Here is a 14,430-nt window from a genome sequence, read left to right as displayed (position 1 = left end):
AAGTATTTCAGTGACCAGGGACAAGGAAAGTCTAAGAAAACTACTTGGCTTGCTTTGCCTCACAAAATGAGGAGCTAAGATGTATTTAAACAGTGGTTATAAACACCTGAAGGAGTAAATTCCACCAAGAAAAGGGATGTCTTAATCCAAAACACCGTAAGAATTACAAGAAGATACCAACCATAGTAGATGTAGGCTGGACACACAGTTATGAAGATCAGAACAAGATTCTGGAATTTTAAGACTTAAAACAAATATTTGAACCTGTCAATTCTTACTATGTTTCTAAGTCAGAAACCAATAATTGTAACTAAAGAGTGTGTAGCACAATGCTTGTACACAAAAATAACATGGTAATAATTAATCCACTTTGTCGCATCTTAGGTGGTAACCATATGAGAATAGTTTCCCCAGAAAGTTTTTTCCCCTCTCTCCCCTGCTACTTGAAATCAATACAGTGTTTAGAAAACAAACTTTTTTTTAAGCATGAAGAACACCCACAACCAAAGTATAAATCAAATTCTTTTTTTTCTCTCCTGTAATAACACAGATAGAATTCAACATGGTACAAAAGCAGAAAACACCCAGTATTCATGAACTTTTTCATTAATTTACTTTTAGATTACTTTAGCAAAGAGTTTCTTCAAGCTACATCTTATATTACAATTTTCACCTTATCTGCAACCTTTAATTCACATTCACTATTACTGGGACAAAATATGGAACAGCCAAAATTACCAACATTCAAGTTTTGCTTGCAAAGCTTGTTTGTAAGCTAAAAATCTCCATGCAGTTAGCACATAAAACAGGGGCATGAAATACATAGATCAAGGAGATTCAGTTAAACAAACTATCCAAAACAGGGTTATGGAATGCATCTTGGGTTTAACAATTATTTCTTACATTTTAGTAAAAATTGTGTAATTTCTTGCAGTAATTTTTTTTTTTTTTTTAAAATCTCTTCCCCCCCTCCCATATTTACTGGGCGGGGAGAAATGCTTGCTCATTCTCATACCATTTGTCCTAAATTAGGGATTGCCACCACCACAACTATATCAGTTACAGATTCGACCCCCCCTTCACTCCTGAACAATTTCACCAAATAGGCAGACTGGCAATACATGGCAGTAGTTTCTAACCACTAGTGAAGCATGACAGAATTACAGGCTAAGCACAGGGCAGTACCCTAGCAAGTGTATGTAGTCCAGCCTGCATCTCTGCTCAGCACATAAAAAAATGGGAATACAGTGCAGTCACATACCAGACTCATTACAAACAGGGTAAATGCAGAGTCACTACAGACAGAATTAGGCACATTTATTAATTCACTAAGCTGCAGCACTAAACCAGAAGTAGTTGTGCTGCCTAAAGTTATGGAGCAAAAGGTTAAGACAAGAAGACAGACCTAGACTTTTGTTTTCCCATGCCAGGCATCTATAAAATGCTGGAAACAACTAGACTTGACAAAGCATTTAAAAAAAAAAAAAAAAAAACCAAACCCAAAAAACCCCCCACAAACAATTCTCCAACTCAAACACTGGAACACTTACGATCTAACCTGACTTCCTTCACATACTAGAAATCCATATGTCTCCTGCACTGCTGCTTCTAACACAGTGGAAGAATAGTTGATTTCCTTTACAAATGTCTTCAACCTGGCCTTAAACATATCATCGAGAAAGTAAAGGCTACTGAGGTCTGGAATAAACTAGTTACATAAAAAATAATTTAAATGATCACTCCTGCTCCCTTATAACGATGATCCTTTATCCACAACTACTTCTAGCTTCAATTCCATTCGTCAAGTCTTTCCAGCATTAGAAACCCTCTCTCTATTTGTCTACTTCCACAACACTAAAAACAGCCATACAGCATCACTGGAAGTGCATAATACTCTTCAGGAGTTGGAAAAGTGACTCCCATCAGAATTCATCTCAAGGGAATCTCTGCACTGGCTGCATAAGTGGACATGAGAGCCCGCAGACAGGGGGCGAGGGGGAAAGAAATCATCTTCTGAGATATTGCAAGGACAGAGCGCAGAACAAGCAGATGTAATTAAAGCATTCTGAATTTTAGTTCCATGTTGTTTTCTATAAACAGGCCAAACAAGAAAAAATGAGCCTGATTGTTAAAGTACAGAAACCTGAAAGGGCTACAGCATAAGGTAATAATTGCTGTGATTTTTTAAGAATATTCTCATTATTTGCTTTAAGTAGCTCTACCTACAGGAAATGCATTTAGTATCAGACTTTTAATATATTTAACTGTAAACACTGTAACAATTTTGCGACTTACAAGAATCAAGTGTAAAAGCATGTAATCCTACCTTTTATTTTCCCAGGTCCACACCCATTGCAGATTATTGGAGGAATGTCTCAACAACACAATCACAGACAGGGTTATGAACTTTAAGTATCACCTTGCAAGGAAGTATTGCTACCTTGTAACATCCTTCTGAGGGCACACTATGTACTCTTGTCCCAACCGTCTGTAGTCCCATCAACAGCATTAACAAAGATAAAGTTTCCCTCACTGTTCTCACCTTCACAGAATTTTACATGAGAAAAATATTAGTTTGATGGCTTACTAATTTTAAATCTGGCAAGTATCTTCTGAAAAATTAAAACATAACATCCAGAGAGTGTTCTGAAAGACTGAGGACCGACTCGTACTTCCTTAGAAGATCAAAACCAGTATCAGCCTCTTCCTATAGGAAAGATGCTCCAGCCCATTTATCATCTTTGTGGTCCTTTGCTGAACTTGCTCCACCAAGTCCGTATCAATCTTGTACCGGGAAGCCTACAAAAGGATGCAGTGCTCCACACGTAGCCTCACCAGGGTTGAGCTGAGTAGAAAGACGAACTCCCCTCGACCTGCTGGCAACACTCTTCCTAATGTAGCCCAGGGAGATGTTGGCCTTATTTGTTATGAGGATGCATTGCTGGCTCATGGCTGGCTTGTTGTCCAACAGGGCCCCCAGGTCTTTCTCTGCAGAGCTGCTTACCAGTCAGCCCCCAGCATTTACTGGCATATGCAGCTACTACTCCCCAGAGGCAGGACTTCACATTTTCCTGCTGCTGAACATCATGAGGATCCTCTGTCCAGTTCTCCGTCCTGTCCAGGTTCCTCTGAATGGCAGCACAAACATCTAGTGTATTAGCCGCTCCTCCCCATTTTGTATCATCTGCAAACTCTGCCCCATTGTCCAGGACTTTAATGAAGATGTTAAATAGTATGGGCTGCAATATTGAACCCTGGGGTACAACAATAACAGCTTCCTCCAAATGGCCTTTGTGCCACTGATCACAACCCTGATAAGCTGGGCCTGGCCATTACAAACAGTTTTTTGTACACCTCATCATTCGCTTCTATACACATACTTTGCCAGCTTCTCTAAGAGGATGTCATGGAAGACAATATCAAAAGCCTCACTGAAGTCAAGATAAGCACCATCCATTGCTCTCCATTCACCTACCAAGCTAGTCACCTCATTGTAGAGTGCTATTAACTTTGTTAAGCATGATTTCCCCTTCATAAAGCCATTCTGACTGCTCCCACTCACCTTCCTGTCCTTCAGCTGTTTGGAAACAGTTTCCAGGATTAGTTGTTGTACCGCCTTCCCGTGGACTGAAATGAGGCTGACTGGCTGTAGTTCCCTGGATCCTCCTTCTTACCCTTCTTTATGACAGGATTGACATTTGCTCTCTTCAAATACTCAAGAGCCTCTCCCAACGACTGTGAGACCTCTCAAAGACAGTAAGGAATGGCCTTGCAATGACATCAGCCAGCTCCCTCTGTACTCATGGGAGCATCTTGTAAGCACCATGGATTTACATGTATCTTATTTAAGTGTTCCCTAACCTGATCCTTTCTCCACCGACGGTGGAGAAAAAAGCACAGCTGAACTTGAAGATGACAAGGACATGAGATCAGAGACAGTCCCCACCCAATTTTAAGGGCATGTTGTTTAACTTGTCTAACCAGTATTTAGCTGGCAAAGGAAAGACAGTCCCAATGGTACTGAAGAGATCCAAACTCAGGGAGGTCTCTTCAAGTGTACAAAATAAAAGTATTTCCCTAGCCCAGAAAGCTGTCTTCAATACTTAAGACAGGTTTCACTACTGTTGGCAAGATGCATTTGCTAACACTATTTGTCTGAACTACCAGAATAAATAAAAAACAGCTTTGCTTTTTCATACAGTCCTAGCATAAAAAATGGTGACATCACTGTAATAAGGAAAAGGCTGGTCACTATAACAGTAAAATAGCCAAAGCACCTACAATCTAAACACTTAATTTATTAAAAGGTTGTATGCTTTTGGCCATCTTATGGATTTGCCATTATTAATAAATACATCAAATTTAAATAGAGCTGACCAAAATTTTATAGGAAAAAACAAATTTTAAAATAATGCTAAAAATCAGGGGAAAAAAAAAAGCTGACAGATGAAACCATCTCACCAGAAGCTACAGACAAGGAAAAATGGTTCTGCATTTTCAGCTTCTACACTTCCCATGCTCTATGGACAGCCTATATTATTTTACAGAAAGCGGTTTCTGTGACACTGGCTATTTCAGAGATTGTCAGAAGACAATTAAAATAAAAGGCAATATAAACTCAAATAGCTAGGAATATTTGAAGCTGCAAGTGGAGTAGCAAAGTTATAAGGAGGGGGGGGGGGAAATAAGGAAGCTTCAAGCCACGAATTTGCAAAGTTAGGAGGAGATATTAATTCAAATCTCTTGATGCTCCCTGGAGACCAGTTTAGAAATTCAGTCTATTGATTTGCATAGAGATACCAACGGACAGAATAAATGTTAAAAGCACATGGATATATGCACATTCATAGTTTTCAGGAAAGTCTAAAATTAGGATATATGCATATCTAAGTGGCACATACCTATGACCTTTTACCTAATGCCTCCCAGATTATTATTACCATAAGTACAGCACACCACAAACTACACATGAGAAACTTAACTCCACCCCTCAGCTACACACTTGTTTGACAATCCACCCTCACCTTGCCACCATAAGTTTTAGTATAATAAATAGGGTAAAAAAAGGTTGTAAGCCATCACAATTAAAGTATACTATAGTGTTGTTATGGCAGAAAAAAAAATAAAAGATTATATATTATTCGGTGTCTCAAGTTTGTTGCTACTTTTGCTGCTTTGCTTCCTTGGTAACGAGCTGCACCAAGTACATCAAATCCTTATTAAGCCAGGAAGACAAACAAAGCATATATATGAATTTCAGAGGGATCCAAGAGCAAGTCTGTATGACATCTTAGAAAGGAGTGACCATCTAACAAGAAGGGAAAGAAGGCACACAGTTTTCTAGGAGGGAATTAAAATTGAATGTTTACTATCAGAGATTTGCTAAACACCAACTGTACTGCACTTTGTGACAACAAAAAGAGAAAGCTATTTGCCAAGGTCTTTCTTTTTTTTTTTTCCTGAAGAAGCATCAGCAGCAGGCAAAGTTCTCACTAAAACAGTGCAACTCTGGAATAACCAAGCTGCAGAATAAATTGACCCTTCATTTCTCCTGTCTTGGGCCAGCTTCAAACATTTATTTCACCTATGTAGCATCAGCCACAGAAAAACTACAAAGTTTTGCTCCGAATTAGGCAAAGAAACTATACACACAAGTCCTAGCTATCAGACTACACAGTCTCTCTTCATAAACAGAAATGTTCAGGATTTTTCTCAAACTAAGCAGGCCTTTGAAACAACCCGCTCCATCAAAAGTTTCTTCTTCTGCCACAAAACCCATTTTCTTTTCAACAAAAAAAACAGTGTGGTAACAGATCCCTCCCTGTTATCTCCAGTCAAGAGTAGCACTAATTTCAAGTAAAGTTGGCAAGTGTAAGCTTTAAACAATACTTTTGTTTATACCCTATACATCTCAATTTTCATTCCCCTTTTAAAGACACAGCTTGTTAGAGATCTTCCTTACTCTGTAATTCATACAGTTTGAACAAAGCCAATTTCAAGTTATTTTGCTATCCAAAATCAGCATGTTAATAAAACAGAAAAAATTCAAACCCTAACACAAGCTTTACAGAGTTTTTGAAAATGGAAGCATTTCTACTGATCACAAGTAGGTGCAAAAGCATGACAACTACTTGAACTAAAGATTATTTATTTTCTTTCCTTTCTCTCCATGTAAATGCATAGCCACAACAGCAGAATAAGCTTAAATCTTTACAACCAACCTTTTAACACTTTGAAGGGAAAGTGTGCTTGTCACACACACACATCCTGCCCCCCGCTACATTTCAGTGTAGAAGATGGTTTACAGACATATAATTTACAAACAAGTTTAAGTTTGGGTATGGTAACTCTCTCAAGTTCTTTGGTCCTCCAAAATTCATTGTCAAAGAGTCACACCTCCAATAAAAAGAAAGAGAGCTGAACCTTTGAAGGTCTTCTCTCCCACTGGTTCAACAGACATTAAAAACTTCTGAACAATTCAACTGAAGCCTCTTGTTTCTCAACTGTGCTACTGCAGAGAAAGTAAAATCTCTGGTTTTAGTATCGCTGTCCCCACCATCCAATACAGAACTGTTCTGATGAGTATTCTAGCACTGGACGATAAAGAACAACGAAAGAAAACACCCACACATTTTTTTAATTTACCTTCTTGCCTCATCTTTCAAAAAGAAGTATGAGAACTAATGCTTCTGGAAGAACAGTGAGGAAGGTGCGAGGTCCTCTGCCAAATCTGAACACCTCCAAAAGTCTTATGACATGCCTAGGTATGAGAATTGTACAGAGTCAAACTGTAATGGTCAATTTTTTCGCCATTTATAGTCAACTCATTCTCTAGTACAGCCACAGCCCTAAAACCTAGCTTCACAGTGACTTAGCAAAAAACAAACAATAAAGCCTAAGGAAAACCCACCTTCATTTCTACTTAGAGCTCAAATTCCTTATGTGAGAATGAATCGACTAAAGCACACTTTGTTTTGCACAGGGATCTAGAATGTGGGCAGACCTGGGGGGACACTGGTGTTCTAAATATCCCAACCACTGCTCTTTATCATGTGGTCCCCTTTCTACATAGAGATATGGGTCACAAGCAACAGGGTTTACATCACTTCTGTGAATCAAATATTAATATCACAACAATCAAAACATCTTTCAGGAAATGTTTTAGAAACAGCCAAAGTTAATGAGAGAGCTTTGAATAACTTAAATCATCATTTTTATCAAGAAACTTTTTCCTGCTTGTGCTGTACCAAAACCTAAGTTAATAAAAGCAAACTATTTCATAACACAGAATAACTTCATATTTGAATGTAAACTACAACCAGGTTCCTTCTGCTTGAAACCCTACACAGTTGCAGTACCATTTAGCAGAAAGCTAGACAAATGCTAATCTCTTGCCCTTTGCAAGCTTCAAAGTCCAAAAGCTAAAGTGTTAGTGCAATAACATCACCATCCCATTCAGCTTACTTTACGTAACAAAACCCAACAGATATTCTTTTGCACTTTGGAGTCTTCACAAGGATCTGAAGAAAAAGCAGTTGAAAAAGGTAGCTGTTTTGACATATCCTAAGCATAAAACTAATAATAAGCAGAAAACCAATGCTATGTATTTCAGATGTTTCCCTGACTATGTTTACCCAAAATATGACAGGAGGTGAGTGTGAAAGAGTTGATCACACCACACAGGGCATTATCATCACTTAGCGTGTGATACTACTGCTCAAACACACACAGTAACAAAAAAACCAAACAAAAAGCATGCCAAGTCTCATTGAAGTTTGTTTCTAGTAACACCTGCAAATAGCTCTCCTTGCAGGACTGAATTCACTCCTAGTACTAAAAAACAAACAAAAGCAACTTCGCCAGAAGTTACTGGTGAACTATCACTGTCACACTGTTTTATCCACACATTTTAACCACAAGAATCTCATTAGAATGGAGGAAAAAGAAGGAGTGTAAAGTACATTAACTTGTGAAGTACTAACAAAGCTAAGTATCTATGTAACTTCCCCATATCACTTAACAGATTTAATTCCACTTAAGCTTTGCTGCAAGTTTAAATTCTGCTTACTCTTAAAAGCTTCCACCAACAGGTTGGGTTGTTTTGTTTTTTTTTTTTCACACAGCAGAGCAGCCTACACCACTCAAGACAATTTTTCAATACAAATATACCCATTTTAGGATTCTACCAGAATAAATGCATCAGTAAAAGAGCCAAGGTGCTGACAGTTATTCCAGCACAAATGCTATGTTTACATCAAGGCTTAAAGTATGAGTTCTTGGGGGCAAAGACCTTATCTTCATAGTTGTCTGCAAACCACTTAACAAACTGTCAGCACTATACAAATAAAAACCTAAAGAACGAATTGAAGTAGACCAGCATGCTAGGCATCTTCTTTTCAGTGGGCCTCACCCATGTATGAATTTTGCTTAGAGTACAAGGGCACAGCTGTAAAACATGCCTGAATCCTTGTCAAGTACATATGCGTACAAGTAAGAACACCTGCACTGCCCAAGTGCAAACACGGTGAAAAGAAAAGAATTATCCTACCAGCAGAGAGATGTGAAGACAGAGTTAATTTAATGAAGCTAAAAACCAAACTCTTCAAGACCTCCAGAAGGGAAAGAGTCCAGATAAAGATGTCACCCAAAACAGTAAGTAGGGGATGCAGCTCCTTGATTTCAGTGAGAGCCTCTTGTCAAGAGGTAAAAGTATCTCACAGCACTGAAAGTTAATAGCTTGAAAAGAGATACATTGCTATTTCTGTAAGAAGCAAGTACTTGTACTACTATTGTTTATAACTATACAATAGACAAAAATCAAATGAAATGGCCACTCATGCCTGAACTCTTTCCATTTACCAAATGCTTTCAAACAAAACACAGATTAATCTAACTAAAGGAATGAAGATCATTCTTTCTCTGTTGGTTGGTTCCTTCACATGTGGCTCAGTTAATTCAGTCAATCCCCAGCCACGCTGCGACTCAAAGTAGAAGAGCCACAAGCCACAGATACAAGAGGTTACAGAAACAGCCTCCTATTCACATTCCACGGTTTCCATGTTGTCAAAACAACAAAATTGAAATAGAAGTTAAAATAACAAAACAGCAAGGCCATCCAAAGAAAGCAAAATACTGAAGCTAGATCAACCTTTAGATACCGACAATACACAGGACAGAATTACTTCAGTGAGCCTCAGAATTTAAAAAACTTATTTAGATGCAAGCCTTTCATTTGTAGTCAAAATACCAACTTACAGAGGGAAAACACACTGTAGTAATCTTTAGATACAGTTTCACATGCTTAACTTTACTTTTCCTACAAGGCTTTAACACAAGCCATCTTCCCAAACATCTCTGCATTGCCCTTAGAGAAAACCATTCTTTTTTTCCATTAGCTCACTCCTCCTCCTCCTCCTACTACTACTACTTCAGTCTTGCAGAAGCTCTGAAAATTTTTCTAAAAGGTGGCAGCTAAGGTAAATGTGTCACATTCACCAGACACTCAGTTTGCAGTCTATCCAATGATGCTTTAATTATTTAAAGCTTTATGAATAATCAAGGTGAGGTAGGGGGAGAGAACTTAAGTAAAATTACCACTGACTTTTGAATTAAGTCGTTCTGTCCATCTTAATTTTCTTTGAGGCAGTAGCAATTCAGCTGAATGCAAACCTACAAAAAATTATTGTAAACATATTAATTGCAACATTTAAACTATGTCTATCTTCAGAAACTTTTAACCACTACAGGAAGAAGAGGACAGCAATGCATCCAAAAATAACATGTAAAATTAGTTAGTTCACCACTAGATTTTGTCTGAATCCTACCAAAAAGGTGGAGGTTTTTTGTAGCGTTATACTTGCAGACCAGACTCATTCATTCCCATTACAGAACAGGAAATTAATCTGAACCCAACTTTAAAATATCAACACATTAGAAAGCTAGTTTGCATAGGCAGTAAACTGATTTCTGGCTTCCATAAGTGACTAAGAACAGTGGAAGGACATTAAAAAAAAAAAAAAAAACCCCAACAAAAAAACCCACCCAAAAACCCCCTGTACATTATCAGTACCTTCATGCTGCAAAAACATCCAATACAAATGGAAGGACTGAGATGTGCAAGCCATCCAGCAGACTTGTTCAATAAGTATAATAGCTCATTGTTGAGATTACGGTATTAACATGAAAGCTAAGTTACCTACAGATTCAGTCTAGATATATCTATTTTTTAATGTCCCAGAAAAATCACACTCCTACCTACACATTTCTCCCTGCACATGTATTGTTCAAATTCTTAAAGAATTATTCCATTAATTATTAAAAACAACAAGTAAAAATTCAATTCTTTGAGGTCATTTCAATGTTCTAAAAAAAACCAACAACCTCCAGGCAGCAAACGTTACTGGTTTAACCATCCTACTGATAAAATGTTTATTCAGTTGTAAATTGATTTATGAACACTACAACACTTACCTAATCCAAGAGGACCACACAAGGTGTTAGTACTGCGTGATTTATATTTTTCCAGTTTGTTTTCCTTGAGATAATATCCCGAGTTCTTGTTGATACTACATTTGTAGCTGTTTGACATAGATTTGACCTCACAGAAATCAGCTACCCATCCTTCTTGCTTCCAGATTCCGCAAGGCTATTTCCAAAATTTGCCAACTCTCTGTCTTAAAAAGCTTTTTTTTTTCCCCTGACAGCTTCTTCTCTTGTCTATTCCATACACAGTAAGAAGCATCAGCTCCAGGTGAAATAAATATACTTTTTACACCAGAAACTGTGAAGCCAAAAATCCAAATTTCACATCTGAACTGTAGAACGTTTCCTAGCTTTGGGTAACAGAGGCATTTGTGAACAACAGCTATCTGGATATCTCCATACTGCTTATTGGCAGCAACATTTTTCAAGGAAAATATTAAATAAAATATAAAAGAAAAAATGATAAACAAACATCTATTAGATTCTTCATTTAGAAAATAGGTCTCACTGCAAAATGGCAGAAGGCTATGTCAGAAAATCTAAAAAATAAGATAAGGTGAAAATATCTGCCATGAAACTTTTCAGCAATGTCTACACAGTGACTCAGGCTGCATTTAATCTGGAGCCAGTTAACAAAACTGGTTATGCCTATGACTCAGACAGAACGTCGCCTAGAAGAAAACTGCGTCTAAAAGCAAGAAAGCACTTTATTTTGGCAGCTAAAAATTCAGAACTTGATAAATTCAGCCACGTATCCATGCCATGTGGACAAAAGCGTCCAAGGGTGACGTGCTCGGCACTGCCAGAAAGAAAAAGCTCACGACTTCAAACTTCCAATTCACTTCTCAGATGCCTACTGATTGTTTCAGAAGCCTTTTCAGGACGAAGCACTTGGACAAATAATCCCAGAACAGTGTCCGGTATTTCTCCCCTTTCACAAGAAGCAACAGCAGCAGGTCGGTTTCCACCTTTTTTCCTCCCTACCAGCTGAAGGAAAAGGCTGCAAACATCCAGGACTCCCTCTGCAATCCAAACTGCCTACGGTAAAAAGAACCAAGACGATCAATTTTCCCTTTTGAAATCTGAACTGGCGTTAGACACGTAAACCTGAATCTCAAAAAGCCATCACACATGCAATCAGGGAGCCGAACCCGAGTACAGAAGCCTCGGTTAAGCCTTCACGCACATCCCGGAGAAAGCAGCGGGCAGGTTTATCGGAGAACGCAGCCTATCGGCGAAGGCGTTCTCCTGCCTCCGATTCCCGAGAGAAAAGGAGGAGAACAAAAAAATTTAAAAAAAAAAGGGGGGGGGGGGGGGGGGGGGGAAAGAAAGGGGCATTTCTCATTTTATTGGGAAAGATAAACAGGTCTGCAGAAAGCACCCGGGAGGGAGGCGCTGACCTGGGCCAGGGACACCGAGCGGAAGCACCGGACGAGCCCGGCGGCGCGGCCCGGGGGAAGGAGCCAAGGGCGCGGGCGGACCCGCAGCTCCCCGGCCGCGACCGGGCTGCTGCCGCGGGGACGGGCTCCGCCGGCCCGCGCTGGGCGCTCGCCCTGCCCTCCCGGGGGGCCGCGCTGCCCCCCCGCAGCCGCCGCCGGCCGCCCCGCCGGGGGCGGCTCCCCCTGCCCTCCCCGAGGGCGGGCCTGGCCGCGCCGCGGGGGAGGGAACGGGGCGGCCCGGCGCCCCGCACGCCAGTGCCCGCCCCGGCCCCACCGCCCCCGGCCCGCCGCCGCCAGACGCCCGGGGGGGGGGGGGGTGGGGTTTGGGGGGGGGGGCGGGGGGGGGGCCCCGGGCCCGGCGGCGGAGGCCGCTCCCCTCTCCCCCCCCCCCCCGCCCCCCGCGAGCCGCGAGGGCCACGGGCGCGAGAGCGCCGCACGCGCACACCCCCCCGCGCGCGCACGCACACGCGCGCGCGCACACACACACACACACACACACACGCACACACACACCGCTCGCCTCGCTCCCAAAATGGCGCCGCTCCGAGCCGCAATGCTCTGCGCGCACAAGCCTCGCGAGAGCCGCCGCGCGATCCCGCGGGAGCCCGGGGCGGGGCTTCCCGCCCGCCGCCCGAGGGGCGACCCCGCCCCCGCCCCGCCGGCGGGAGCCCCCCTGCCGTGACGTCACGGAACAATCCCGAACGTTCCGCGCGCGGCGGCGGGGGAATCCCCAGCGCGCGCCCCGCCCCCCGCCCCCGCCCCGCCCCGCCCGCGGGAGTCCCCGGCGCCGCCGTAATGGAGCGTGCGGCGGCGCAGCCCAGCAGCCCGCGCCGCGCCAGCCCTACCGGCAGCGGCGGTGCCGCGCCGAGGCGGCGAAGCGGGGCCGCCGGCGCCGAGACGCGGGCTCAGGCCGAGGGTCGGAGCAGCCGGGGCGGGCGCCGCGGGAAGGGCCGTCCCCCGCCTGCGTGGGCGGGAGCGGCCGGCGAGCGCGGCCCCGGCAGCAGCGCGGCCGGTGCCGGGGAGAGCCCCGCCGCCGCCGTGAGGAAGGGCGGGGGTGGGGGGGGGGGCGGCGGAGCGGGCGCCCCGGGTCTCCACAGCCCGCGCGGGCTGCGGGGTGAGAGCGCGCGGCCCGAGGCGAGCAGGAGCCCCGGGCCGCCATTTAACGACGGCAAAATCGGCATCGTCACCCAATTACTGAAGCAGCTCCCCGCGCGAGTGGGAGCAGGCTCGACGTGCACGCAGCCATTCGGCGCCGGCCTTCGCGAAGGAGACGGGACGGATTTTTGCAGCCTGGGGACGGAGCCTCTGAATTAACCTTTTGCGATTTCGAAACCTCATTTCCAACGCGAGTCAAGTTATTTTGCAGTTAATTAGGCGAAACATTAAATACACAAAATGATGTTTAAATACCATTGGAAAGGGTACTGGCGAGTGTTTTTTAGAGCCTGCGTTGATTCTGGATTTTCTTCCAATGGCAGTTTTGTCTATGAGATTTAAATTATTGTAGGAACTGGAATTATGCACCGATTTCTTACAAAAATGTCTCAAAGCCCTGACAAACAGTAAGATTTTTTTATGTCTTTTGCAGGTATATATACACTGTCAAAATAACCCCTTTTCATCCGTGGATAAAATTACTAGAAAGCAACAATTACTAGAAAAAAAATCACTAAAAATCAACAACTGAGAAAATTAGAAAGTAGAAAAATTCCTGAGATTTTCATCTTTAAAAAAAAAGCCTGACAGAAGCTCTGAAACCAGTATGGTCACATTTACCTTCAGCTCAACTCCAGTAGTAGTCAACCCCAGTTCCGATTTCTAACAGCAATGGTGTTTTCCTAGGTTCCCATCACAATCTTGTCTGCATCGCAATCTCTTTTCTCTACCTCATCCTTGAAATGGTTTGTCCTTTTATTTACCTTGACCTGTGCTGCAGAATTGAGGCTTTCCAGGCAGGGTGATGGAGCATACGCTGTGGCCCTCGGTTATTTTCACAGTCTGTGGCCAAGCCTGAAACCGCAAGCAGGAAAGGCAGGGCAGCGCTCTGCCACCTGGCCCGACTGTGAACCATGGCACCAGCCAAGAAACCAAGTCCAATGCATCTACGTGCTGTCACTAGGACCACAGTACCAAAACTGCCCACACTGTCGAGTTTCTTTATTAAAATCTTTTTCAAAATAGTAATTCATAACCTACACGTTGATCAGTTTAACCCATATCACACATATGCTGCAGTAGTAGCTAGAAGTTAATGGGTTTGTTCAATCAGAAAGAGTCACCAAAAACATCGCCGGACTCCAGGACTCACTATGCTGCGTGATTCAAACACATGTAATAGCAAGAAAGCTCTGACCAAAGGGATCATACACAAGTCACAAAACGACATATACAATCCTAAAATACGATGGGTAACAGTATCTGGGGAAACATGATAAGAGGTGAACCCAAAGCAACATGAAAGCAAAGTGTGTAGAGTCAATACAGCATCTCCAGGCCACCTTGACAACAC

General features: G+C 42.6%; 1 protein-coding gene across 2 annotated transcripts in view; it reads right to left on the bottom strand.

Moving 5' to 3' along the window:
- The window catches only part of GPBP1 (GC-rich promoter binding protein 1), a 37,117-nt gene extending 24,620 nt beyond the window's left edge, over positions 1–12,497 (bottom strand). For both annotated transcript variants that reach the window (XM_075726310.1, XM_075726311.1), the window contains exons 1-3: positions 12,442–12,497; positions 10,471–11,520; positions 9,602–9,669 (exon numbers count right to left, since the gene is read on the bottom strand). The gene's annotated coding sequence lies outside the window, so the exon portion shown is untranslated. The remainder of the gene's footprint in view (positions 1–9,601; positions 9,670–10,470; positions 11,521–12,441) is intronic.
- Between the last annotated feature and the right edge of the window lie 1,933 nt (positions 12,498–14,430).

The sequence above is a fragment of the Pelecanus crispus genome, chromosome Z (assembly GCF_030463565.1).
Source record: "Pelecanus crispus isolate bPelCri1 chromosome Z, bPelCri1.pri, whole genome shotgun sequence".
Lineage (NCBI taxonomy): Eukaryota > Metazoa > Chordata > Aves > Pelecaniformes > Pelecanidae > Pelecanus > Pelecanus crispus.
The sequence above is the reverse complement of the archived record's forward strand: the minus strand, read 5'-3'. Positions and strand labels throughout refer to the sequence as shown.